The 25,515-nt window shown below is 45.0% G+C and overlaps 1 long non-coding RNA gene across 3 annotated transcripts; it reads left to right on the forward strand.

Annotated features, from left to right (window-relative positions):
- Positions 1–25,515, forward strand: LOC132648074 (uncharacterized). 3 transcript variants are annotated; one of them, XR_009586453.1, is made up of 3 exons: positions 1–263; positions 1,439–2,099; positions 24,169–25,515. It is a non-coding gene; the product is annotated as an uncharacterized LOC132648074 (long non-coding RNA). The 3 variants fall into 3 exon arrangements; XR_009586452.1 differs by lacking the exon at positions 24,169–25,515 and having other exon boundaries at positions 1–336; positions 1,439–4,416; XR_009586451.1 differs by lacking the exon at positions 24,169–25,515 and having other exon boundaries at positions 1,439–4,416.

Genomic DNA, 25,515 nt, shown 5'->3' on the forward strand with positions numbered 1-25,515 from the left:
GGCTTGCTCGCCGAGCGCCAGCCACCGAGGAGTTTCTTACAGCGGTGTGGGTGCTCTCGAAGCAACCGCACCACTACACTGCAAAGGCTCACCCCAGCACCTTTGTGGATTTCTCTGTGGTCGCACAGACGGACCCCTTCATCAGGCAACCTTCCTCGGTCTATAAGCCCTAGCACCTTCGGAGGCCACGAGGCCGTACGCAATGAAGGTGGAGCCACACGCAGCCGGCTGGCAGGTTCAGGAGGCGGTGGCTTGATTCTCAGGTGAGGGTCCGCCGACCGCCCCCATCGCTCTCCTTCTATGCGGAGAATAACAGTCAGCAGACCGAATCTCACGGTACGATCAGCAGGCTCCACCCTGGGGGTGGAGGGGCTTCTAGGAGGGTAGGGTGTCCTGCCCACACCCCTACCCTTGCTCCTGTCACCCCATGGCTTGCTCCTGTCCTCCTGTGGTGGGATGGGGCACACTGCCTGAAAGGACGGATAACTACGTCCTACGGTGACCCTGATCCCCAAACTGAGTGGTGTCACGAGGCCCCTCCCAACATCTCTGGCAGCAATGGCTGGGGTCCACGCAGGTGGAAAACATGCTCCAGGAGAGAAATGAGAGATGGGGACGCTATGGAGTTAACCCAGTGGGTAAAGCCCCAGCACTGGGAGCTGTGGAGGAGGCTAGATCCTGGGGATAGCTGGCCCAGGTCTGATAACTCGCCTCTGTAGCCCCAGCACTGGGAGAGGTAGCTACAGGAGGATCAGAAGTTCAAGGTTGACCTCAGGTATATGGAAAGTGTTTGGGGCCAGCCTGAGCTACAGGAGACCCTATCTTTAAAACCTCGTCACTGACAAACTACGAGAACCTGGAGATAGAACTCCGCCCTGTAATCCTAGCACTCAAGGGGCTGAAGCCAAAAGACCTCAGGTTCAAGGCCAGCCTGGGCTAGATGGTAAGACCCTGTCTCCAAAAGCCAAACAAGCAAAAAACACTATGAGAAAAGCTTTGACCCAAGAGCAGCGAAGCCAGGAAATTCAATGCTGTGTTCATTCAGTCACCTTTCCCCCGCCCCCATTTATTTGATTAGTGGTCTAGTGTGATTTTTCTCTTAAGATGCCTTTCAGCTGTATCAGAAAAATCACTGCACCTTATAGGAAAAAAAAAAAAAAAGCACACACATACACAAAAAGAAAAGCAAGAAGGAAATGAGTGTTGCGGTAGGCTCCCTCCCTCAGAAAGCAATAGCGTCTCCATCCCACCCAGCCTGGCCTGTTCTCTCCCTTATCTGCCTGCAGCCCCTCAGAGCTCACACCGAGTTTCCATCAGCTGACAGACACCAGGCTGAATGCTACAAAATAGGCTACTTTCATACTAAAGGGAATTCAATAAAAGTGAGATACATAAAAGCCCATGCTTATAGATTTTTATTATGATTCTCTTCAACCAGGCTTTAACAAACTCTCTGATGTCGGGGAAGGTAGAACCGGTGCCTCTTTCAGGACAAGACAAGGTGTCAGAAGACAAAGCTGCCGTGTCTACAGCAAGACAATGCCTCCTGGAAAGAAAAAGCCCACCTTTCAGAGGCACGGCATCCGAGCTCACCCGCATCTGTGCTTGGGTGTAAAGGTTGCTCTATGCCAGTCCCCTCAGTGATGTCAGATTCCGAGGAGGTGGTCCCTGCGAGTTGCATCTCTTTACGAATCTTGCATGACAGCACGCCTCTCCTTAAGCATTGGTAATCTGTTTGATGTTCACAGAGATGGATGAGGGGCCTTGGGTGTCAGCAAAGAAGCCGACAGACGGCGATGGTGGCAATAAATAATCGTAATGCTTCCCACTTGCGTGGCCTTGACAATTCAAGGGTCTCAAAACATAGCTGAAAGTTCGAATTATTGAAAAAGGGCAACTCGTTCATCCTTCCAACGTCTCACTAGAGAGCTCGGAGGAAGCGAGATGCCCTCATAAACCCCTGGCCCTAACTGCTGGCTTCCTGTTCCCTGGGTGAAGAGTGACAAGATACAGCTTTTCCGTTGCGCTAGGAGGAGGGGAAACTTTGACGTTCAAGGGCAGAGGATCCAGTGAACTCCAGAGCCCGCCTGGTGAAATGAGTAAGTTGATGGCAGCTTGGCTGTCTGAGCGCCAGGTTGGGAGCAAATACCATTTCTGACCACCAGAGGGAGCCCTGGCAGGAGACTGCTGCGGGCACAGACCGTTCACTGCACGGACACGACCTGGTTGCTAAGCCCTCTCTTGGAACCCACGTTCTTAGCTGCCTCCACCTCGCAAGTCGGGCCGGGGGCTTCTGACACACTGACTCTTCCTCCTCATGAGCTGTTGGTCTCATGAGCTGGGCAAAGGGGATAAAAGGTAGTGACCAGAGGTGAGGAAGCTTTCCTCGTGGGGAAGGTGGGATGGGATCCCCACATGATCCAGTTCTAATCCTCAGTCTGATGTGGATGTCCTGCATACCAGTTTCAGTGACAGTGTGAAACCTTAGCTCTTCTCAGAGTGGTATGGAATCTGTACAGCTCCCTGCCTTCTCCAGAGTCCTATAATCTTAATATTCCTGCCAATCCACACAGGGGAGACTCCTGTTGTCTACATACATGAATCTTCTTTCCTTGCCTCTCTCCAAAAATAGTTATTTGGCTAGAAAAGCTGAAGCTGCCTGCCTTCTATCCACATAGATCCTTATTAATATATTTGCTCTTAAGGCACAAATTAAAAGAGGACGGTGGTCCCAGGTCCCTCGGGACACAGCACAGCATCCTAAACAAGTAAGCCGAACCGAAATGAAGGTTTTAAACCTGACAGTTTTCTTCTCTTACTCCTTCAAAGTGAGAAAAAAAAAATTTAAAAAAAAAAAAAGGTGTCATCAGGTGTGATGATTGTGAGCCTCTAATCCCAGTGCTCGGAAGACAGCGGCGGATGGATCTCTGTGACTTCAAGGCTAACCTGGTCTACACAGTGAGCTCCAGGACAGCCAGGGCTACATAGTGAGATCCTATCTGGAAGGAAGAGAGAGAGAAAGAAAGAAAGAAAAAGAAAGGACAAAAAGAAAAGGCAGGCTGAGGCTATGGCCTTACTGTACAAACCCAGCAACCTTAATTCAGGTTCTCAGAAGCTGTGTAAGAAGCAGACTCATTAGGACACCTGTCCATAATTCAAGCAGGCCCCTGGGGCATGAACGATGGAGACCTGAAAATTCATGACAAGCTTACAGAGCAGCTAGCCTAGCCAGCAGAGCAGTGAAAAAGAGACCCTGCCTCAAATGAGGTAGACGGTGGAGTAATGACACCCAATTTGTGCTCTGACCTGTTATGTTATGGTTCAGACACACACACACACACACACACACACACACAAATTGCTGTGTAATCAGAAACTGATTTTTTCAAGCAACAAATACCAGCAGAGGCAGGTGGATCTCTGTGATTTCAAGGCTAACCTGGCCTGCACAGTAAGTTCCAGGACAGCCAGGGCTACATAGTGAGTCCCTAGCTCAAACAACAACAAATGCCATTGAATAGATAAACAACAGCAGATAACAAACGATTAAAACAAAAAAGGAAGCCCTTTCTACCAAAGTCTGTTTGTGCTCAGTCCTACTGTCCTAAGTATCAACAAAGAAATAAGAAAGCATCAAAGGGAGGCAGAGGGCCAACGCATGTTGGTATAATAATCTGGTTTATAATCCCAGAAACAGAGGCAGGAGGATGATATATTTAAAGTGAGATCTTTCATCAGAAACACAAAAACAGAAAATGTATAGAAAGAATCTCATACAAGGTTTTCAAAAAGTATAACTGTTCATAAGGATTCAAGCTGCTGGTCTTCCAGGCATAAAAAGAAAACTCACCAGAAAAAAAAATTCAAAGATCATAGCACAGCAGCACTCTGCCATCTGGTGGCCAAAGGTGAGATAGCCCATCGCGTTCGTGCAATAGACTGAAAACTGAGTCACGTGTAAAGTATGGCATTCGTTAACAAAACAGTTTTGTCGACTCAGAATCCTGAAACGGCAAGTCCAGCTTTGAAAAGTCTCCGTTTTGCTTCACAGGCAACGAAGGAAGGCTCTTAAAAGTGCGTGCTTAAACAAACCTATCTGGGGGCTAGCAAAATGGCTCAGCGTTTAAGGGGGCTCACTGCTCTCCCGAAGGACCCTAGCTCTGTTCCCTGCACCCATGTTGGGAAGCTCCAGAAGATCCAATCCCTCTGGCCTTTCAGGAAGTGTGTTCTCAGAACTTTCCAGAAATCATTGTCTGGTGGTGGTTTTGGTTCCGTGGGTGGACAGGTGGTAGGCATATTCATTTTGTTGAGACGGGGTCTTATTGTATAGCCAGGGCTGTCTTCAAACTTGGGACCGTCCTGCCTCAGCTTCCCAAACGCTCAGTTAGCAACATGCACCTCCATGTCCAACTGCAATGAGTTGTCCTTGTGTTTGTTTTAATATAATCCAGAGAACCTGTAAAGCACGTATGAACGCAAATGCCCTTCTACAGCTTCCTGGGTGACATTCAGGACAGTTACCTAGTCCCTTTGTGCCTTCATTTCATCAGAAATAAACCAGGGGCAAAAAGGGTAGAGGAAAAAAAGTTTACTCTGGGGATTTCTAAGGCCTGCCATTGTTGCCTCAGCTCATCTCAGCAGCCTTCCCTGCAGGTCACACATGCGGACCACGGCCCCAAAACCGCACGCATTTATCCCAACCCCAATGATGCTGTGAAGGAATAAGGAAATCTTCTTAACCCTCAAGAACCAAACTGGATATGGCCAGCCTTAATTGCTATCCTATAACCCTGACCCTTACGGTTTCGGTCTTTGGCAGCTTTGTTCTCTTGGATAGTAGCCGTCATGCTATGAGGAAGCCCTGGCCACGGAAAGCTGCAGCGCGTGTAAACTCTAGCGCCCAGGCCCAGCTGGGCACAGGCTTTGAATCAACCCAGCGCATGTGTAATAGTCTGAGACAGAGACTCCTTTCCATGTCTGAACATTGCCAAAAACAGTAACTGCAGCCAGCTTTATCCTTATTCAGAGTCAGAATCCAATTCATTCATTTATTATCCCCCCTTACTAAACTATGATATTCATAATGCCAGGGACATGTATCTTATTTGCCATTACATGTGTCTCCAACATCTTCAATAATCCCTGGGACATATGCATCTGATGAATAAATAAACCAATAAAATGATCAGGGAAAGAAAATAGAGGAAAAAGCAATCAATGGAGATCAATGGAGAGAGCAGATTAAGGCTCTAAGAAAAATATCAGTTACTATCTTCAGAGACAGACAGACAGACAGGCAGAGAACATCGATGCAACATGAGTTAGAAGGTACTGGGGAGCTGGGAAGATAGAAAACAAACTGGGCTGAGGGCAGAGCTCAGGAGCACAGTGCCTGCCTACCCTGTGCAAGGTCCGACCTACACACCGAAGGAAGCACATGTAAGAAGGGGCACTTACAAAGCCATAGCTGAAAAAAAAGACAAAGCTGACCAAAAGTCAACCCAGGGGGGAAGTAAGAGGGGCATGGGAAAAAAAGGATAGATTTAGGAATCACCCTAGGACATCACCCATCTCAGGAGAATTTCTAAAAATGAGGGCAGGAAAAACAGAAAGAAAGAAAGAAAGAAAGAAAGAAAGAAAGAAAGAAAGAAAGAAAGAAAGAAAGAAAGAAAGAAAGAAAGAAAGAAAGAAAGAAAGAAAGAAAGAAAGAAAGGAAAGAAAATGAACACAGAACAACAGGAAAACACATGTGCATTGAGCCAGAAAACCTGGACCAGGAGAGGCAGAACCCAAGGGAGAGACATCACAGCATGGTTGGGGTGTGTGGTTGTTCAAGCATCTGGAAGACTATTACAAGGAATTTTGAGGAAAAGATCTATTGAAGTGTTTAAAACAAAAATATATTGTGTGTTTAGTGTCAAGCTAAGTAATGAAGGTGTTTTTTCAAAGATAATTATTCAAGAATGGACTTTGATACATGTGCCATAGAAATATCTGAGCATATCCAAGTACTCGAGGCAACGAACATTTATTGTTTTATTTTATTTTATTTTTACAATTAAGTCACTTTACATCCCAATTGTAACCCCCTTCCTCATCTCCTCCTGGTCCCACCCTCTCTCCCTCTTCTCCCCCAGCCCCCTCTCCTAATCCATTCAAAGGGGAAGTCCTCCTCTCCCTATCTGACCCTAGCCTATCAAGTCTCATCGGGACTGCCTGGATCCTCTTCCTCTGTGGGCTGCCAAGGTCTCCCTGGCAAGGGGGAACGGATCAAGAATGGACTTTGACACATATACCATAGTAACATCTGTGCATATCCAAGCACATCCAGGCAAAGGACATTTTTAAAAGCAAAATTAGAATGACTGCCTGGTGGGTTGCAAGTGCTAACCATTTTGGCAGTAACAAAGTTGGCCGAGGCCCAGAGTCCTTAGGTAGTTGCCCGGCAGTCGCCCTTACAAGAGTACCTGTGTGAGCTATGATGGCATTTGTTCAAGAGCACTGGCAGTCTTCTGTTTGTTGTTTGTTCGTTGTTATTGTTGGTTTGGTTTGGTTTGATTTGGTTTGGTTTGGTTTGGTTTGGTTTGGTTTTTTGGTCTTTTTGAGACAGGGTTTCTCTGTGTGGCCCTGGCTGTCCTGGAACTTGCCAGGAAACCCGGCTGCTAAGGTTACAGTCCACCATAACCAGAAAGTCCTGAGCTCAGCGCAAAATGGAGGACTCCCTTTGTCTGTAGGGTTTTCTCTTCTCTGCCTGGGGAGCAGGGGTCCCCACACCCTCTACCTGAGGGATATCACACAGTCCTTGAGGAAATTACAGGTTCAGCTCCCTTTCTCCCGGTAGGAACCCTCTCAGCAAGCCCCTCGGATTCCTGGAATTCCTCTTCATGTAAATGAGGCATCCCACTACCTTAAGCCCTCAGCCAAAGATCTATCCCTCCCCTCCCCAATGTTGTATATAACCTCAATGGTTATATAGAGTAAAATCGAACTGCCCCATTGAAGATAGTCCCGGAAGTCTGTCACTTCCTTTGTACTCTCAGGCCATCCAAATCTCCCTTTCATAGATTCTGCACCCTTTTCCCTCATGAACCAGTATCAGCTGCTAATCCCCCTAGGGAAAGGAAGGTTACAGAAACTCACACAGTAGACCAAGCTGGTCTCAAACTCATGGAGCTCCTCCTGCCTCTGCCCCGTGAGTGCTGGGATCAAAGGTGTGCACCGCCACCTCCCAGCAACAATAAAAAATTTCAAATGAATTAAATCGTCAACTACAGCAGAAAGCCAAGAGTTCATATCCAAAATAAATGAGTAAGTAAGCGTGTAATAATCTGAGAATATGGCTTAGAAGTAAAGATTAAATACAGAAGAAACAAATATAGAGTCCTAACCAAGGTCCTCAGGAAGCAGAATGCAGAGAAAAATAGATTAAATTAATGCTCTCCTTTCTAAGCCTTTGGTACTTGCTGATTCTCAGCTATGTGTTTGTTTCCCATTTAAAACAAGACAAAAATGTATAGTTCAGTGACAGATGGCTTGCATGATATTCACAGGGCACGAGGTTCAATTCTTAACTAGAAAGAGGGATGGATAGATAGATAGATAGATAGATAGATAGATAGATAGATAGATTTAAAAGGACAGTAAATTGACTTGAAGACAGAATCTATTTGAAGATATAATTGGGTAATAAGTTCCCTGTGTTACCTTACTCTCCTCTTCTATTTTCACATTTTCCAGATTCTCTGCATCAAAAAATCATACCCCGGTGGTGCACACCTATACTCCCAGGGCTCAGGGGACAGATGCAGGAGGATTATGAGTTCTAAGACAGCTTTGTCTACATAGCTAGACTCTGTTTAATTAAAAGACTTGTAAGTGTACGTGTGTTTGTGTGTGTGTGTGTGTGTGTGTGTGTGTGTATGTGTGTGTACAGGCACATAAAAGTTCTCAGTACACTTTTTTATTTTTTAGAGCAGGGTCTCCACAGCCCAGGCTGCCCAGGGATGACCCTGAGCTCCTAACCTTCCGGCCTCCACGTCCCCCATGCTGACACCGCAGGAGTGCTGGGATTGAACCCCGGGCTTCAGGCATACTAGGCAGGCAAACCGTCTGCTGAGCTACACGCCCAGCCCCAGAAACATTTCTCTAAATTCTGTGTGTGTGTGTGTGTGTGTGTGTGTGTGTGTGTGATCTCTCACACACCACGGCACACATGCCAAGCACAAAGGACAGCATGCAGAAATTGCTTCTCTCCTTCTACCCAAGGATCCCAAGGATCAAACTCAGGCTGTCAGGCGTGGCAGCAAGGACCTTAACCCGCTGAGCCGTCCCACTCTCAACGGGCATTTTTAGAGAACACGTTTATAAACGTTAGTGCGATAGTGCCTAAATGTTGCTATTATACATAAAAAGCACCTGAAGGCTTCCTTACAGGACAGAACTCCAGGCCTTGCCTGTCCAGCTGCAGGACCTTCACAGGACCCCTAAATACCATAATGTCCTGGTGTCCCACTCCTCATATAATCAAAACATAGAGCGATGTCCAAGCAGGAAGTGTATTTCCACCTTTCAGTGCACCTTCCTCCACAGAACCCTGGCGCTGCTTTGCAACCACGAGGCTAAGAGATGGCTGTGGCACGCTGGGAAATGTAGGGTGCTGCGAGGCAGCTAGTCAGCTCAAGGGAAGAAAAGTAAAAGTGAGAGACTGAAGCGTTCTCATGTTCTTCACTAATGGCCGCCACCACCCGGAGAATGGCACAGAGGGCTTCCCCCAGCCAGGAGGTGACTGCATTTCAGGGTTCCTTTTAATACCACAATACTGGTTGCCCACGAACCAGTATTTACCACCACACTTGTCCCCCTCGGTTCCAAAAAATATTTAACAATGCTTGGAAACATTTGTTTATTTTCATTGTGGACCACAGACGCTATCCCATAAAACATGGATGTTACCCGTAAAAATTGGGAATGTTTGTCAAGATCTTATAAAGCAAGCAGGGTGTAGGATGCATGCAAGATTGTGTGTGTGTGTGTGTGTGTCTGTGTGTAGAAGCCAAAGGTCAACCTAGGGTTCTGTTCTTCAGGAACTATTCACTTTCTTTTGGGGGACAGGGTCTCTCATTGGCCTGAAGCTCACTGACTGGGCTGGCTAGTCAGAGAACCCCAGAGTTCCTCCTGTTTCTGCCTCCTCAACACTGAGATGCCCACACACCACCACCACCACATTTTCTTAAATGTTTGTTAGCGTATACTAATTACACATGACAATGAGCATCATTACAGCCTTTTCATACATGTGCCTAATAAATTTCGATCACAGTCACACCTTCTCCCACCATTGTCCTCCCTTGTCTTCCACCCCCTCCCACTGACTCCTTTCCTCTTCCCAACTAGCGACACCCCTGTGGGTGGGGTTCTTTGGGGTTTCTTACAGGAACACTGGGGAAGATAGGTTTGCAGAAGAAATGTGTCAGTGACTGTACCAATGAAGGAAATGACTCTCCTGCCTCATGAACCATTGCCTGCAGATAAGTAGTCAGGGATGGGTAGGGGCCATTGACTCTCTCCTCCTCCACGATTACCATGTTGATGACACCTCGGGATCAAACTCAGATCCTCACACTTGTACCTCTCCATTCCCAGAGCTGTATATGGAGACCTTGTCTCAAAGATCAGTATCAACTATGTACATGCGTTAAAATCCTATAGCGCCCAAGAAGAAACGCTTTTCTGCAATGTTGCTCAACTGCTCCAACAAGGAAGTATCTGATCCAAATGTGAGTAGGGCCGGGGATGACAAGCCATGTGCTACAGCCTGTGACACGTTCAAGTGAGATAAGGAAATCAGCCCTCCTCTCCCTCACAGCAAGCTATTACTGATAAATACTTGGGTCGGTGGAACATGTGCAAGAGAATGTGAGGCCCATTTGTAGACAGAACACTTTCAAGATCTTCCCAAATAAGATCAGCGCCTCTGTTTCCATGTGGTCTGAGCTCTTCCAGCCCCTCCTGACCCTGTTTGTAGAACAGGCCACCCATTCTCAAGATGCAAGATCAGAATCACATAAGGTCCTATGAGTCTTTCCCTCTTGGAGTTAGCTCTGTGCCCTTCAACAAGTACTCTTCCGTGCGGATTGGTTTCTCACTCAATAATATGAAAACAGAAATTTTAATTTTTCTGAAGAGTTTAGTTCAGCCCAACACCATGTTTGGGGATAGAAGGTTAAAGCATAAGAACGGGCTGGAATCCAAGGGTGCTTTAGATGGGACCGTTTTCTTAGGAAAGGGGTGACAGAACAGGGAGGGCAGGCCGGTAAAGACAGAGCAGTGTTCAACAGAAGTGCACCAGAGAGGGTGTGGATAATCCTCTGCACTGTGGATTATCTGGGCAAAGGCCCAAGGCAGTGGTGTGCATTGTAGACACCTGGCCTCCACTGAAGAACGACTCCCCAGGTAAAGAATGGGGGAAGCGTACTCCAGGGCCCAATATAAGATGGTAGCATCTTCCAGGATTTCCAGGTTCTCCTCTTGAAGAACCAGAAACTGGATAGAAGCAGGAGAACACTTCCCAGGAAGGAAGTGGGCCAGAATTGGCACAGGAAGAAGCTCAGCAGTTCCTGGTACCCTGAAGATTGGGACCTCCATGGATCTTTTGTTCAGCATACTTTTCTGTACATGTTGTTACCTCGATGGCCTTGCTAGGAGTTGTCGGTGTGTTTTTAAATCTGTTTTATTGGGTTCTTATATCTCCAACCCTTCTCTACCCCAAATCCCTTCCAATACCACAACACCAGGTAAGAGAGAAAGAAGGTTAGAAGGGAAAGGGGGCATAGACCTCTATTGGCTACTTCGTGCTGATTAAGGAGGTAGAGTTCCTTGAGGCAAATCCAGTCTTCTTTGTCAGCATATCCAGCAGTCCAGGAAACCAACAATAGCAAATGCAGCAGCAAGATGAACCAGCAGCAGTGGGGGCAGCAACAGGGGGAGCAGCAGCTGCCACAGGCCCTCCCATTTACATCCTCTCTAGAGACCCCAGAAGTGAACTCTCTGCAGCTGGCAAAGATCACGCTCCCACTAGGGCACGAGGCAAATCATAATCACCTGCTGTGAAGCAGCCTCTTCTTTTAAGAAGCCAAAACTCTCACAACAGGGAGTTGTTTTCTTTTACATTCCAATTTGAAGGAAAAGGCCCTGGACATCTACCACTCAAAGGCCAATATTCAGGATACAAGAATCAGAAGGCAGGAATCATTCTTTATTCAAGGCAGTCTTGAAATAATAGAGGGACTGCTACCTCAAGGCTGCACCATAGGGAACGGATGAATGCAGATCCTTTTACAGGGCGAGAAACCCGATGGGCAGGGACAGGCTGGGAGTGGGGATACAGATATTAGAGATACAGAGGGAAGAGAAAGAGAGCTGAGAAGCAACACATGGGGAAGGGGGTGTCAAGACTCTAATGTTTCCTAAATCATTACATGTTCCAGCTTCCATAAACCCAAACAAAATACTTAGTAACATCTTAACCAGGGAGGCGGGGCTCTCTTCAGCAAAAGGACTAAGGCACGGTAAGAACTGTACGGAGGGCTGAACCACCTGCGGCTTTTACGAAGGACCCAGGTTCGATGGCCAGCACCCACACAGTGGCTCCCAACTATATGTAACTCCGTCCATAGAGACCCGACACTTCTTCTGACCTCCATGAACACATGTGGCAGCCATGTATTCATACGCACAAAAGATAATACAATTAATAAGTCTCTAAAAAAAAAAAAAAAGAACCTTATGGAGCCCAGTTAAGGACAACACCCCCCAAAAGCTGCCCTCTTATAGGGTTGGTGACAAAGACCATGTCACCTAAGAAGGCAGCAGCTGTTCAGCTCAGCCCAAATGTTGCTTCATGGGAAATTCACAGCAGCCAGGTTTAGGTAGACTTTTGGCTATTTATTGCATTCCTTTTCCTACCACCCTACACCCACCCTATCCCTTCCAACCTCCTCCCAACACTAGATAAAAAAGAAAGGTTGGGGGGAGGGGCGTCGATATCATTAGACTACTTCCTGCTGATTAGGGGTGTTGAGTTCCTTGGGGCGAACTAGAGCTTCTTCATCAGGATACATCCAACCAGCAACCACAATCCAGCAGAGAGCAACAAACGACAGCAGGAGCAAACAGCAACAGCAGGGGGATCAGCAGCCTCCCTGCTTCTTGGGGCCCTGGCGTTTTATACCCTCTGAAGAGTCCCCAGGATTCCAAACATAAACTATCCTCTGATGGCAAAATCATGCCCTTGCCAGAGCACGAGACAAATCATAGTTAGCTGCTGTGGTCAGTCTGACACAGCCCCATATCCCACACCTGGGATTGAAATAAAAACATATTCACATAACATTTCTAAAGAGACAAAAATTCTCACTACAGCCAGGTTTTGATTTTCTTCCATAGGAATTAGTAATAGCAATAATACACAATATAAATATTCATACATGCAAATACAAACATGCTACTTACATATATCTTCTATTTCAGGTAGGAAGGTAGATGATAGATGATAGATAGATAGATAGATAGATAGATAGATAGATATAGATAGATAGATAGATACATAAATAGATTAACTAACAGACTTACACAAGTTTGTGAGTTGTGTAAGTTATAAGTCCTTGGTTCAAATCTTGGGTTGTCAGCTTCAAAGCTGAGTTTCTGAAAGGCCAGGCGTGTGTGAGGGGAATCTCACAGGCTGTAGAGAGCTACAGAGGGAAGAGGAAAGAGAGCTGAGAAGCAACACATGGGGCGGGGGGTGTCAATACTCTAAGGATCAGACAGTCTAGATGAAGAGCATTTCAAGTGTTTGGGAAAGTCAATGCATGCGTATGTAGTGACATCAGAGGACTCTCAGAGCACGTGGCAAGATCTAAAATGCTTTGGTACCAAACGAAACCAGAAAATAAAAAGTGATTTAAAAAAAAACTACTCAGAGCCACCTCAACTACTGATATTAAACTCTGCTTATAGAGCACTCAATGGCGGCTTCAGGTAAGCAAAGTGAACAATTTATTACCAACTAAAGAAAAACATTAATAGACTCAAAATAAACCCAAAACGAGGAAAGGAATTCAGCTGGGTGTAATAGCCCAGCCATGTGATCTCAGCTCCCAAGAGGTTAACACAAGAGAATCCCCCATAAGTCCACAGCTGTTCTAAGTCACATGTGAATTCCAGGCCAGGCTAGGCTGCAGAGTGAGACCCTGTCTTAAAAACACAAAGAGAGCAAGGGTGAGAGAGCGAGAAACTGAGAGCAAGAAGAAACTCATCCCCAGTTCTTTCTGCCAGCCACAATTTCCTTCCTATCAATAATTGAGACATTCTCCAGGCATAGTAGAGAGCCCAGACGGAAGTCAGACTTTGCCCTGAGAGCCGACACAGGTGAGCATTGGCATATGTCAAAGGAAATGGTGTTTCCACCATTTCTACCCGCCTCCTCTCTTCCCTCGAGAGAACGTCAGCTTTGAAGGACATCTCCTTAGATTCCCCCTCACACACTTGGTGAGCAGTTCTGCAGGTGAGATGGCACAGGCAGACCTGCATCCTGTGTGCATCATGCATGCCTGTGTGTGCATGCATGTGTGCATGTATGTACATGTGTGTACATGTATGTGTATGTGTGTACATGTATGCATAAAGATCTGTGACCAGTTGGGTTTACACTACTGAGGGAAGGACAGGGGATGGTTAGGAAGGAAAAAATAAAGGAGTGCTGAGAGAAAAGAAAACAGAAAAGATGATTCCAGATATAACCATTCCATTCCATTTCTTTCTGTCAAAATCATCCTGCTATTTTTGAGTTACATTTCTTTTAAATTGCAAATTTGTTTTCTTTCCGATGATCGATAGAAAGGTTACCAATTTACATGTGTAATGAGAAATCACTAAAGCTAAGGACACAGCAGGACACCCTTTATTTTGTGTGAACATGCCAGATCAACCCTTCACAGTAATTACACACACCCTTACCATTTCGGGCGGAAGCGAAGCCCAGGGGGTGAGTGGGAATGGCTCACAAAGCTACGGAATAAATCCACCTCCATAGCTCAGACCAATGAGCAACCGAGCAGCAAGAAGCTCATTGGGCTGATTTATAGGGAACACGAGCGGCGGCAATTTGAATTACTCTTCAGCATTTGTGAAAGGGGGACCTTAGGAATCCGCAAAGCCTGTCTGGGTTCCCACTTCTGTAAATCAGCAGCTGCTGGAGACTGTAAAAGCGACAATGTTTCATTCACAGCAGTTCTGGGACCACAGAGGAGGAGAAGATGGAGTGCTAAACACGTATGAAAACACGTGAGCTCTGTTCCTTGAGCCTCCCCACCCCCACGGCCAGGATCACAAGTGGCGAGTTCCCCTTAAGATTTCTGGTCTTTTTTTCATCTCCCTCTCTTGGGTGAAAAGGTTATGTTTGGCGATCATTTTTAAAGGCTTTCTTTTTTTTTTCTTATGCATTGCTTGTTTGGGTCAAAGGTCCATTCAGTCCTCCTCCCAAACACCTGTGTGCTGCATCTATTTGCACACCTGGCAAGCACTATGGGGTGGACTGTGGTCCCGCCCATGCTTATTTTGCTGCAGTATTAGGGAATGAACAACCTCAGCGCTTCTGTCATCCATAGGCCAAAGAGAAGCCGGGAGATGCAAATGTTTGGCCAGCGCTATCTCTGGAAAGCCAGTATTACTCACTTCTCCTTTATTCATTTCTCCCCTCCCTTTCTTCCTCTTTCTAGTGGTTTTAGAAGAGTCTAAAGGGCCAGGTGCTGATGTCACACACCTTTCATTCCAGCATTTGGCAGGCACAGACAACAGATCAAGGCCAGCCTGGTCTACTCAGTGAGTTCAGGACACCCAGGGCTACATAGAGAAATCCCGTCCTGAAAAGAAAAAGAGAGAGAGCCTAAAAGGCCAGGCATGATGTGGTACTGCTCACCTGTGATTCCGGAACCAGATCTCCATAAGACTAGCCTGATCTACATAGTGAGTTCACCGTGAGACTCCTCAAAACACAAAAAGGTACAAAGGAAGGGAAGCAGTGAGGGAGTCAGGAAGAGTGGGAAGAGCATCCAGGCTGACAACCTAAGTCCAACCCCCATCCCACAAGGCATCCAGAAAAAAACGATTCCAGAACACTGTCCTCTGACCTACACACGTGTCACGGTGTGTGTAAGCACACACAAATAAACAAAAACAGCTTTTTTAAAGAACAAAGAGAGTCAGAAAAAGACATTTATATCTAATGAAAAACAAAACAAAACAAAACAAAAAAACATGTACATGTGTAAATAGAGCAGGTACCCAAATTCATTGGGTATGAACTTCTCAGTTATGAAGAAGTCAGGCATAGAAGATAAAACGTTAAGGACACTTCACTTTCCATTTGGAACGCTGTCTGGGCATGTCCACGTGTGGGACTGATGCTTGTTATTTATTTCTCCATGTGCACCTCTAATTTTTACTACGTGCATATTTATTTTCCTTACAAATTTTCTACTTTTACGTGCAGCAAGAGACCGATGTTTCGTACTCTTTCAGTCCAGTAATTTTTTTTTCTAAATATGGGCAGATATCTTTATCAGAAAATAGTGATTAATTTGTTTTTAAAAATGCATTACTAGTGTTGAGTGAACGATGATAGAAAAGGAGTTATTTGAAATGAATAGAATTTTCAAACTCATAACTCATAAACACACACAAAAAAATCTCTGACTGCATCCGACTCTGCAGGAAGATATGGAATATGGGGTGACATCACATTAACCAAAAAATTCTGTGGCCCAGTGTTCTCTGAAAGAACACTGAGGATATCATTTTACATTGTGGCCAAAGCACACCATAGTCAAAGACATTCAAGCACCAACAATTTCAAGTTATCTGATCATACAGGAGGACTGAGAAAGCATCGTTACTTTTTAGCCTAATTTTTATAAAAGTTCTACTCAAAGATGTCAAATGGGTGAACTTTATGGCATGCAAAATATAGGTCAATACGGGATTCTAGTGGAGTATTCACTCGTTACTGTCTTCACAGCATGATCCATAATTTATTGGTGGGATAGCCTGCTGTGGTTTCCATGAGTCTAGGTGGCCTATCTTCTCAGCAAAGAAGAGGGAAAAAGTCATGTTCCAAATGAAAAGTCTAGCTTGTCCTCTATTTGGTTGACTCCCCTTCAACATGAGGGTGATTAAGCCACAAACAATAATTTTTGAGAGAAGGAGTCAAAAAGTAAAGGCCACTGTCTCAATGGCTCCTTTGTCCACATACAGTTAACCATTAACTGCCATGCACAAACAGGGACTTTGTCTTTTCCGGACACTTCTCTGTCTGCCACAGCACACCCTCTTCTCCCCCACTCCCACCTCCCGACCCAAGGTGCAAAATGTTATTAAACACCAACCTCCCTCTGGAAGTTTGAGTCAAGCAGTTGGTCCAGGGAGATAGCAAACAGCCGAAACAACATTTTGCAAATATTTTACATGTTGTGGGGCACACACAGTGCAGTGGCCATGTTGGAATGCAGTGTTGTCATTAGACAGAGCCTCTAGCCATACAGAAAGGTATTTCCCCAAGCCTGATTCTTCACAGCGGTTCCTAGCCAAACTCATTAATCATGTAGCCTGAAATTAGTACCAGCAAATAGATCAGAGAGTGAAAAAAAAAAAAAAAGAATAAAAGTAATTAACATGAAAACAAAGAGGCAAAAGGACAGGGACTTACCAATATGTTATTAATGCACATTAGCCAAAAAATAAGTTTTAAACGGTAAAAACAAGTGTGTTCAAGGTCAGCCTGGTCTACAAAATAAGTTCAGGACAGCCAAGGCTGCTCAGAGAAACCCTGTTTCAAAAAGAAGAAGAAGAGGAAGAAGAAGAAGAAGAAGAAGAAGAAGAAGAAGAAGAAGAAGAAGAAGAAGAAGAAGAAGAAGAAGAAGAAGGAAGGCCACTGCTAATATTTAAGATCTGCTTTCTTACCTCCTGGTTCTCCATTCTCAAGCTTTACGGAAGCCCATAAAGTGAGAGGGCCTGGGTCCCTTGTCTCAGCCTGGAGACAAGGAAAAGCCTGAAGCCACAGTGTTGAGCCCCAAAAAGCCAGCATGACAGTATCACTGAACTCTTCTACAGATTTTCTTATGGATGCTATAAAGTTCCATGCAAATTCTTTCAAAGTTGCAATTCCTTCTGAAACAAGAACAGCTAGCCTCCCTTGAAAAATTCCAGAAAGAATTCACTATCCCAACAAGACCTTGTCTACTTTTGAGAAATATTGGAATGTTATTTCCATGAAGTTAAAATTTACCTCTATTTAATGTTCACACACTCAACTAAGTCAGTTTTCCAGAGCGGTACAAAATACATGTCACCCCTCTTAGTTAAACGATTGAAGACAGCTGACTTGGATGCTTGTACTATATCCTTCCTGTTCAAAACGGCCAACACCATTACATCACTTTTTAAATCCATGTATATATGTAGAGAAAGACGGTTTATTAAATAAATTGCAGCATGTCAAACAACTGGATTATGGAGCCATTAAAAATGATGGTAGATGAGCTGAACACATGGCTTAGCTGTGAAGTGCTTGCCTAAGACCTTGGGTTCAATTCTCAGCCCCACGATGATGGGGATGTAGGCCCAGTGGGAGATTCTTATGACCTTATCAGAAAGCAGGAAAGTGAATTGAACTCAAGAATTTGAGGCCCACCTAGGCAATGGAGCAAGACCCTGTCTCAAAACAAAAGGGGACAATGATATTAAATAATTAAAACAGACTAGGAAAAAATATGTGAGCACACACACACATATATGAATCCTACTTTTGGAAAAGATATAGAAGTGTAGAGATATATGCAGAAAAGTCTAGGTTATAGGCTAAAGTATACAGAGTTATCTACAGATTAAGGAATTATAGACATTTTGTCTCTTTTTTACTTAACAGCATTTTCTAATTCTGTGAGAAGACTGTTGGGCAGTGATGGTATACAGCTGTAGTCTTTGCACTCAGGAGGCAGAGGCAGGTGGGTCTCTATGAGTTCAAGGCCAACCTGCTCTGCAGAGTGAGTTCCAGGACAGCCAACGCTATACAGAGAAACCCTATGTCAAAAAAAAAAAAAAAAATCCAACTTATTAGGAGTGGTAAAGCCCAGAGGTGGAGCTTTAGCACTCCCTTTTCCCATCATGTGGGAAATTTCCTGTTTAGTCCCTAACACTGGGGCAAAGACTCCTGTCCCTTTAGGACCTGAGAGTTTAGTAAAGATATAGACATTTAAAAAAAAAAAGTGGGTAGGAGCTGGGGAGATGGCACAATGGGTAATGACCCAGAACTGGGATTGTGGAGGGAGCTAGATCCTGGGAACCTGAGGACAACCAATCTAGCTGAATAGGAGGTCTCCAAGTTAGTGAGAGACTTGTCTCAGAAAAACATAAGATGGAGGAAGATAAAAAGTTAGTGAGAGACTTGTCTCAGAAAAACGTAAGATGCAGGAAGATAAAAACACAGCATCAACTTCTGGCGCACACATGGATGAGCACACACATGCACAGAAAGTACATGTGTTTGCTGGTCAGTTTATACCAACTTGACACAAACTAGGGTCATTGAAAAGAAGGAAGGGAGCCTCAGTTGAGAAAATGCCTGCATAAGATTGGACTGTAGGCAAGCCTGTAGGACATTTTCTTAATTAGTGACTGATGAGGGAGGGCCTGGCCCATTGTGGGTGGGCATGGATTCTATAAGAAAGCAGGCTGAGCAAGCCAGGAGGAGCAAGCCAGTACATAGCATCCCTCCACGGCCTCTGCCTCAGCGCTTGCCTCCAGGTTCCTGCCTTGTTTGAGTTCCTGTCCTGACTTCCTTCAGTGATGCCTACAATGCAGAAGCATAAAGCAAATAAAACCTTTCCTCTCTCAGTTGATTTGAGCATGGTGTTGGTCACAACAATAGAAACTCTAAACAAGGCACTAGGTGTGTTGGGGATATAGCTGAGTTGGTATTATATTTACCCACCATGGTAATATGGCAAAGCCCTGCATTACATCCTCAGCTCTGCATAAACCGGGCATGTCACTTCCCTGTAATCCCAGCACTTGGGTAATTGAGGCAGGAGGATTAGAAATTCAAGGTCCTCCTTGGCTAAATGAGATCCTATCTGAAAAGAGGAGTCAGTAATGATACATGCCTGCAATCCCAGAATGTAGGAGGCTGAGAGAGAAGAAAGAAGATTGAAAGTTCAAAGCCAGCCTGGGCTTCGTAGCAAGATCATAGCAAAAGCTGGACTAGAGAGATAAGTAACTCAGTAAATAAATGGATTGCTTTGCAAGCATGAGGACCCGAGTTCAATCTCCAACTCCTGTATTAAAAGGCTCGGTATAGGGGGCTGGAGAGATGGCTCAGAGGTTAAGAGCACTGGCTGCTCTTCCAAGGGTCCTGAGTTCAATTCCCAGCAACCACATGGTGGCTCACAACCATCTATAATGAGATCTGGTGCCCTCTGCTGGTATGCAGGCAGAACACTGTATATGTAATGAATAAATAAAAATAAAATCTTAAAAAAAAAAAAGGCTCGGTATATTAAGGGAGGTAAAGAAGTAGACAATGGAATAAGAGTGCAAGGGGAGAGGGGAGAAAGGAGAAGCAGGAAGATTGGAGTGGAGGGATAATAGTCAACAAAAAAGAAAATCCATATCGGAACATGCTACTCCGTAAGCTGAGTTTACACACACACACACAGTCATGCACACATACAAACAGACGGAATGATGACACACTTTATATTTTTCTGAGAATTTCATTTACACATAAGTTCTATATTTGCATTTCTATCCCTTACTCGCCCCACTCCAACTCCTCCCATGTCCCACCTCCCTTTCCAATTCATGACCTGTTCTCCTTATACATACACATGCATACATACATGCACATATACACATACATACTCGTGCTATACAGCTTACTGAGTCCACTTAGCATTGCTCACATGTACGTGTGTTTGGAGCTAACCATTTAGGATTGGTCAGCCTATTGAGGGCTAATCCCTGGTGGAAACTGATTCTCCCTCTCTCTCAGCAGCCATCGGTTGCCTGTAGCTCATTATCTAGAGGCGAGACTTTGCAAAATGTCCTGCAAACACATTGGCATGTCAGCTGCTGTAATCCTTGCTCAGGTCTCATTTAGGCAGCCCTGTTACTGTGAGTTCAGAGGTGCAGCTTCCCTGATCTAGAGGACAATGCCGTGCAGCGGGTACCTTACTCTTCCAGCTGTTACAGTCTTCCCGCTCCTTCTCACGTCCCGTGAGCCTCAGTTGTAGGCTTTGTGCTCTATCAACTGGGGCTGGACACCCAAGAGTCATATTTTGCATTTTGAGCAACTGTGAATCTCTGTAATAGCCCCCATGTGTTGTAAATAGAAGTGTCTTTGATGCGGGGGGGGGGGGGGCAAGAGCTGCCCTCCTCTGTGGGCATAAGCACAAGTTTTTAGAAAACAGTCAGAAGTTACATTGATTTAGGAAAATGATAGTAGTAGGTTTCTCCTCTAAGGTCTATGACCTCCTCAGCAGGCTGTTGGCTAGGTTTACAGCACCAAGTAGGAAATCCCCCCTAGAGTGCCTTAAATTCAATTAAATAGCAATTGGTTACCTGCAAATTAAAAATGCCACTGTTGTACCATTGCGGGTGTCTTAGAGTCATCCAGCCATTGTGGTTTTTTGGCTGAGTAGGACTATTTTTTTCTCTTTTAGCATAGTGTCTGTAGATCAGGAATGAGGCTGCTGGGGCAATTCTTGCTCAGTTCTTCCAAGCCCTATGCCCAAAGTGTGTGACTCAATACACCTTTTTTTTTTTTAAATATTTTTTATTTCATTATTTTTATGTGGATAGGGTGTTTTGCCTACACGTATATTTATGCTCCATGGTGTGTGCAGTGCCTATGGAGGCCAGAGAGGGCATCAGATTCCCTAGAAATGGAGTTAGATATGGTTGTGAGCTGCTTTGTAGGTGCTGACAGTCAAAGCAAGGTTCTCTTCCAACCTCTGAGCCATCTCTCCAGTCCTGTAACCTACTTTTTCAATCTCCCAGCACTGCATAGAAAGAACAGGAGTGTGTCTGGGGCTCACTGGGAAGCAAACCTAACCAAATTGGTGAACTCCAAGCCAAGGAGAGAACATGTCTCAAAACAAAGTATTACTGAGGATGACCAAAGAGGCTGCTGGCCTCTACCCACAAATGCATATGCACCATCACAACACATATGCAAAAATAAAGAAACTGTCATGGGGATTTGCTTGCTCAGGATGTGTGTGCAAGGCTCTAATTTCCAGCACAGAAAAAGGAGAACTGGAGGTGATGGAGGGAAGAAAGAAAGAAAAAAGAAGCAAGCACACTCTAGCGTATTAGTAGAGAAAAAAATGTAAGAAGAAAAGAGAAAGGAAAAAGGCAGAAATATTGACGGCTGAACCATGTAAGAATGAAGACCCAGAGTAGGCACAAGACCAAGCCACATCTAGTTATCGCAGCAAAGAACCGTCCAACTAGGGCATAAAGTATAAAGACCCCGAGGCAGAAACACGACCCACATTCCAGAAATATCAGAGGGCCTGAAAGGCCTGGCGTGCGGTGCATATGCTCCAGTGAGTAGGTGCCCAAAGGAGACAAGGCCAGAGGGTAAATGCGAACCAAGACACCCCTCAAGACAGGACACTCAAGCCCATGCAGGCTCCTTAGCGAAAGACTCCAACCATCTGTTTTAACAGAATCACTCTGGCTGTTGTTGTGTTGTGAACAGACTGAATCGTGCCAAGGTCAAAAGCAAGGTGACCAGGTAGCCACCATAGTAATCCAAGAGAGAAGTGACAATGGCTTAGACTAAGGTGGCAACCGGTGGAAGAAGTTAAGTAGAGTCAGTCACTAGTGATTAGAAAATACGTGAATGGGCGCCATCATGTGGAGAGAGAGAGAGAGAGAGAGAGAGAGAGAGAGAGAGAGAGAGAGTGAAAGAGAGAGAGAGAGAGAGAGAGTGTGTGTGTGTGTGTGTGTGTGTGTGTGTGGTTCATCTGCCTTATTTTTCTGATAGAGGGTCTCATTTTGTAGCCCAGGCTGGCTTGGAATGTATTATGTAGCCACTCAAACACATGGCAGTCCTCAGCTTCTCAAATGCTGGTATTGCAGCTGGGGTATATTTTGAGAGTAGAGTAGATGAACCAGACATGTTTCATGCACCAGAAAAAGAATGTCTTAAGTACTTTTTTATTATTGTGATGAAATACCATGACCAATGCAACTGATAGAAGGAAGGGTTTATTTGGGCTAACAGTTCCAGAGGGTTAGCATCTAAGTTGGTGGATTGAAGGCACAGAAGCAGGTAGATGAGAGCTCACATCTTCAAACCACAGGAAACAGGGAGAGTAAACAGAAAATGGCTTCAGCATTTAAACTCTCAGTCCTGCCTTCAGTGACATATTTCTCCAATAAAGTCATCTCCTGAACCTCATAAAATAGTGTCATCAATTGGAGTCCAAGTACTCCAAGATTATAGGGAACGTTTCTCATTCAAACCATCACAGGGGAAAAAGGTTAAACAATAAAAAGGTCCAAGCCCAGAGCAACTAGAAAGATGTATCAGTCTGGCTGAAGTAAAGAAGACAGAGTAGGGTCCAGGGTCTAATTTTTAAAAGTTGATCATATAATTTGAAAATCTCTTAGATAACCAAGTAGAAATGACAAAAGGACAGATATATGTGTGTTGAGGTTCAGGAATAGCTGCACATCGACCAGACTCGGATTGCTGGAAGTTTATTGAACACTGAACAAAATCTGACCCATCAGGGACACAACCTGGGCTCAGGAGCCAGACTGTGACCATAGTCTGTTTCTAAGGTAGGCTTTTTTTACAAAAACAAAAATAAACACACACACACACACACACACAACTGTAATAAGGTAACTAGGTGTAGGAAGAGAGGATGAAGCAGCATTACATCATTTTGACTAGCTAACTACAAGAAGAATTGATTTTGCTCCAAGCACATCGTACCTGCGTAGCTAGACAAAGCATTTTTAAGCTGATTGGCTAGGATATAAGCTTGGGGACTTTACAGTTCCACATCATTCCAAGAGAAAGGAACATAGCAGGGCAATGTGGCTTTGTTTAAGTAGAACATTTACCATTTATTCAAGCAGAACAGTCAGTAAGTACTGAATTATAAGTAAAAGGCTATCAAAGTTTTAAGGCAGACAAAGCCTGAGAACCTGAACTTAATTTCACCTTATGATCAGAATGAAGACTTGGAGGCAAAATGGCTTCTGATATGCTAAAGGTGACAGCAGATGTTAACAGAGGAGCTACAGTTATGCTAAGAACTAAAATAGGTATCAACACTGGGACTATAGCTACACAAAAAAGTTTAGGCAGGTTATAACAGTGTCTGTAGATATGAGGAAAGATGCCTATTAGAGATAAATCAGAATACCATCAGGCTGATTATAGATGGTAGAACTGCAAGGCTGAGTCCTCGGACACCCAGTGTCATACAAGATAAGAGAGAGAAAAAAAAAGAGAGACAGACAGACAGAGACAGAAACACAGAGGCACAAACATAGAGAGAGAAGCAGCCAGTGGGGCAGGAAAAAGACTAGGGCAATCTGGCATCTGAACATGTTGTGCCCTACTCACGAGACCCCAAAAGACCACCAGGAGTCAAGTCCATTACAAAACACATAAGGATCTTTTTCTTACAAGCTATAGCTTAGACTCACACACCCTCACCACCGTAGCGGTTGAAAGCAGAGAGCCTGGTACTCAGGTTAGGTGGTTGATTTAAAGATTCTGGTCCTTCCCAGGGCGCCCAAAGCAGGGGAATTCCTGCCTGGCAAGCATCCATTAGTTGAAACGTAAAAGAGGATGTTGCATTTTGAACTGATTGGCTATAGGAAGGCCCCCCAAGCCATTAATGGATCGGGGCCAGTTTCCTAGCAACTATATCTCTAGTGGGTAGGAAAAGAATGCAGTAAGACTGGTTCTTCCCCGCAGGTGGCTGGACATGTCTCCACCTGTCTGGCCTTTGTTCAGGTTTGTGCTTTAAACGTTGAACCAACACATCAAAAAATAACTGATTTTTAATTCTTCGGTCTCTCAAACAGATACAAGTGAAACATGTTTCAAGGTGAAATAGCTCGGATGAGAACACGAGCACGAGGGCTGACCTCCAGAGCCAGAGACCAGAGAGATGGACAGTGTGGTGGTTTGGAGCAGACAGACAGTGAGAAATGCTTCGGGGCACCGCAGCTGAGGAGACTGCTGGATACATCTGCTCTCTAACAAAAATTGTTGACAAAAAGAACCCTTTGACCCTAAACAGCCAGGAGAAGTAAAGGGGTCTGTGACCCCTCTCCCCAATAACCTTCTCTCTTCTACGTATGCTTGGGAAGTTAGAAGAGGGGTAGAGGCCTACACACCCCAGATAGAGTTTTAAGAATGAGCACTACAGAGGAAGAGGAAGGTCAGCGGGGTGCTTTCTTGGCCTCTCTGAGCTAAGAGGCTTTCACCACAGCATCTGATGGTGGGTGAGGACCACACTTGTCTGTGGGAATAAGCCCAGACAAGGTCGGTCTTTCTATGCATGGAGATGGACCCAGACTCAGGATCTTCCTGCTTCAGTCTTCTGAGCGCTGGGATAATAGATGTGTCCACCTTACACAATTCCTTCCCCTGACTGCCCCATAAAAAGCAGGACCAAAACACTTTGGTTTTAAAAGGGGGGAAGGGAAGAAGGAACATATTAAGGCAAAAACAATCAGCAAGATGAAAATTAGCCACGAAATCTTTTCTTGAGTTCCTCCACAGAATAATCTTTAATCCTGATAAGTCTAACTGATTGAATAACACATTTCCCATCTTTATCTTATATAATGCCATTTTAAAAGAATAACTAGGTGTGGTGGTTTGAGTGAAAATGGCCCACATAGTAGCCTATGGAGTAGCATTAATAGAAAGAAGTGTGCCCTTGTTGGAGAAAGCATGTCACTTCAGTGGGTTTTGAGGTTTCAAATGCTCAAGCCAGCCGGGAGCAACAATGGTGCACGCTGGTAATCCCAGCACCCGGTGAGGCGAGGGCAGGCAGAGAACTGTGAGTTTGAGGCCAGCCTGGTCTACAAAGCCAGACTAGAATAGCCAGGGGCTACACAGAAAAACCTTATCTCAAAAAACCAAAAGAAAAAAATTCCTAAGCCAAGTCCAGTGTCACTCAGTCTTCCTGCTGCCTGAAGATCCCGATACAGAATCTAAACTACTTCTCCAGCACCATGTCTGCCTGCCTGCCGCCATGCTCCCCATCATGACAGTTGTGATGGAAGTTTTGGTTTCTTTAAAAACTCAGTTGTGGGGCTGGAAAGATGGCTCAGAGGTTAAGAGCACTGGCTGTTCTTCCAGAGGTCATGAGTTCAATTCCCAGCAACCACATGGTGGCTCACAATCATCTATAATGAGAT

The sequence above is a fragment of the Meriones unguiculatus genome, chromosome 15, assembly GCF_030254825.1.
Source record: "Meriones unguiculatus strain TT.TT164.6M chromosome 15, Bangor_MerUng_6.1, whole genome shotgun sequence".
Taxonomy (NCBI): Eukaryota; Metazoa; Chordata; class Mammalia; order Rodentia; family Muridae; genus Meriones; species Meriones unguiculatus.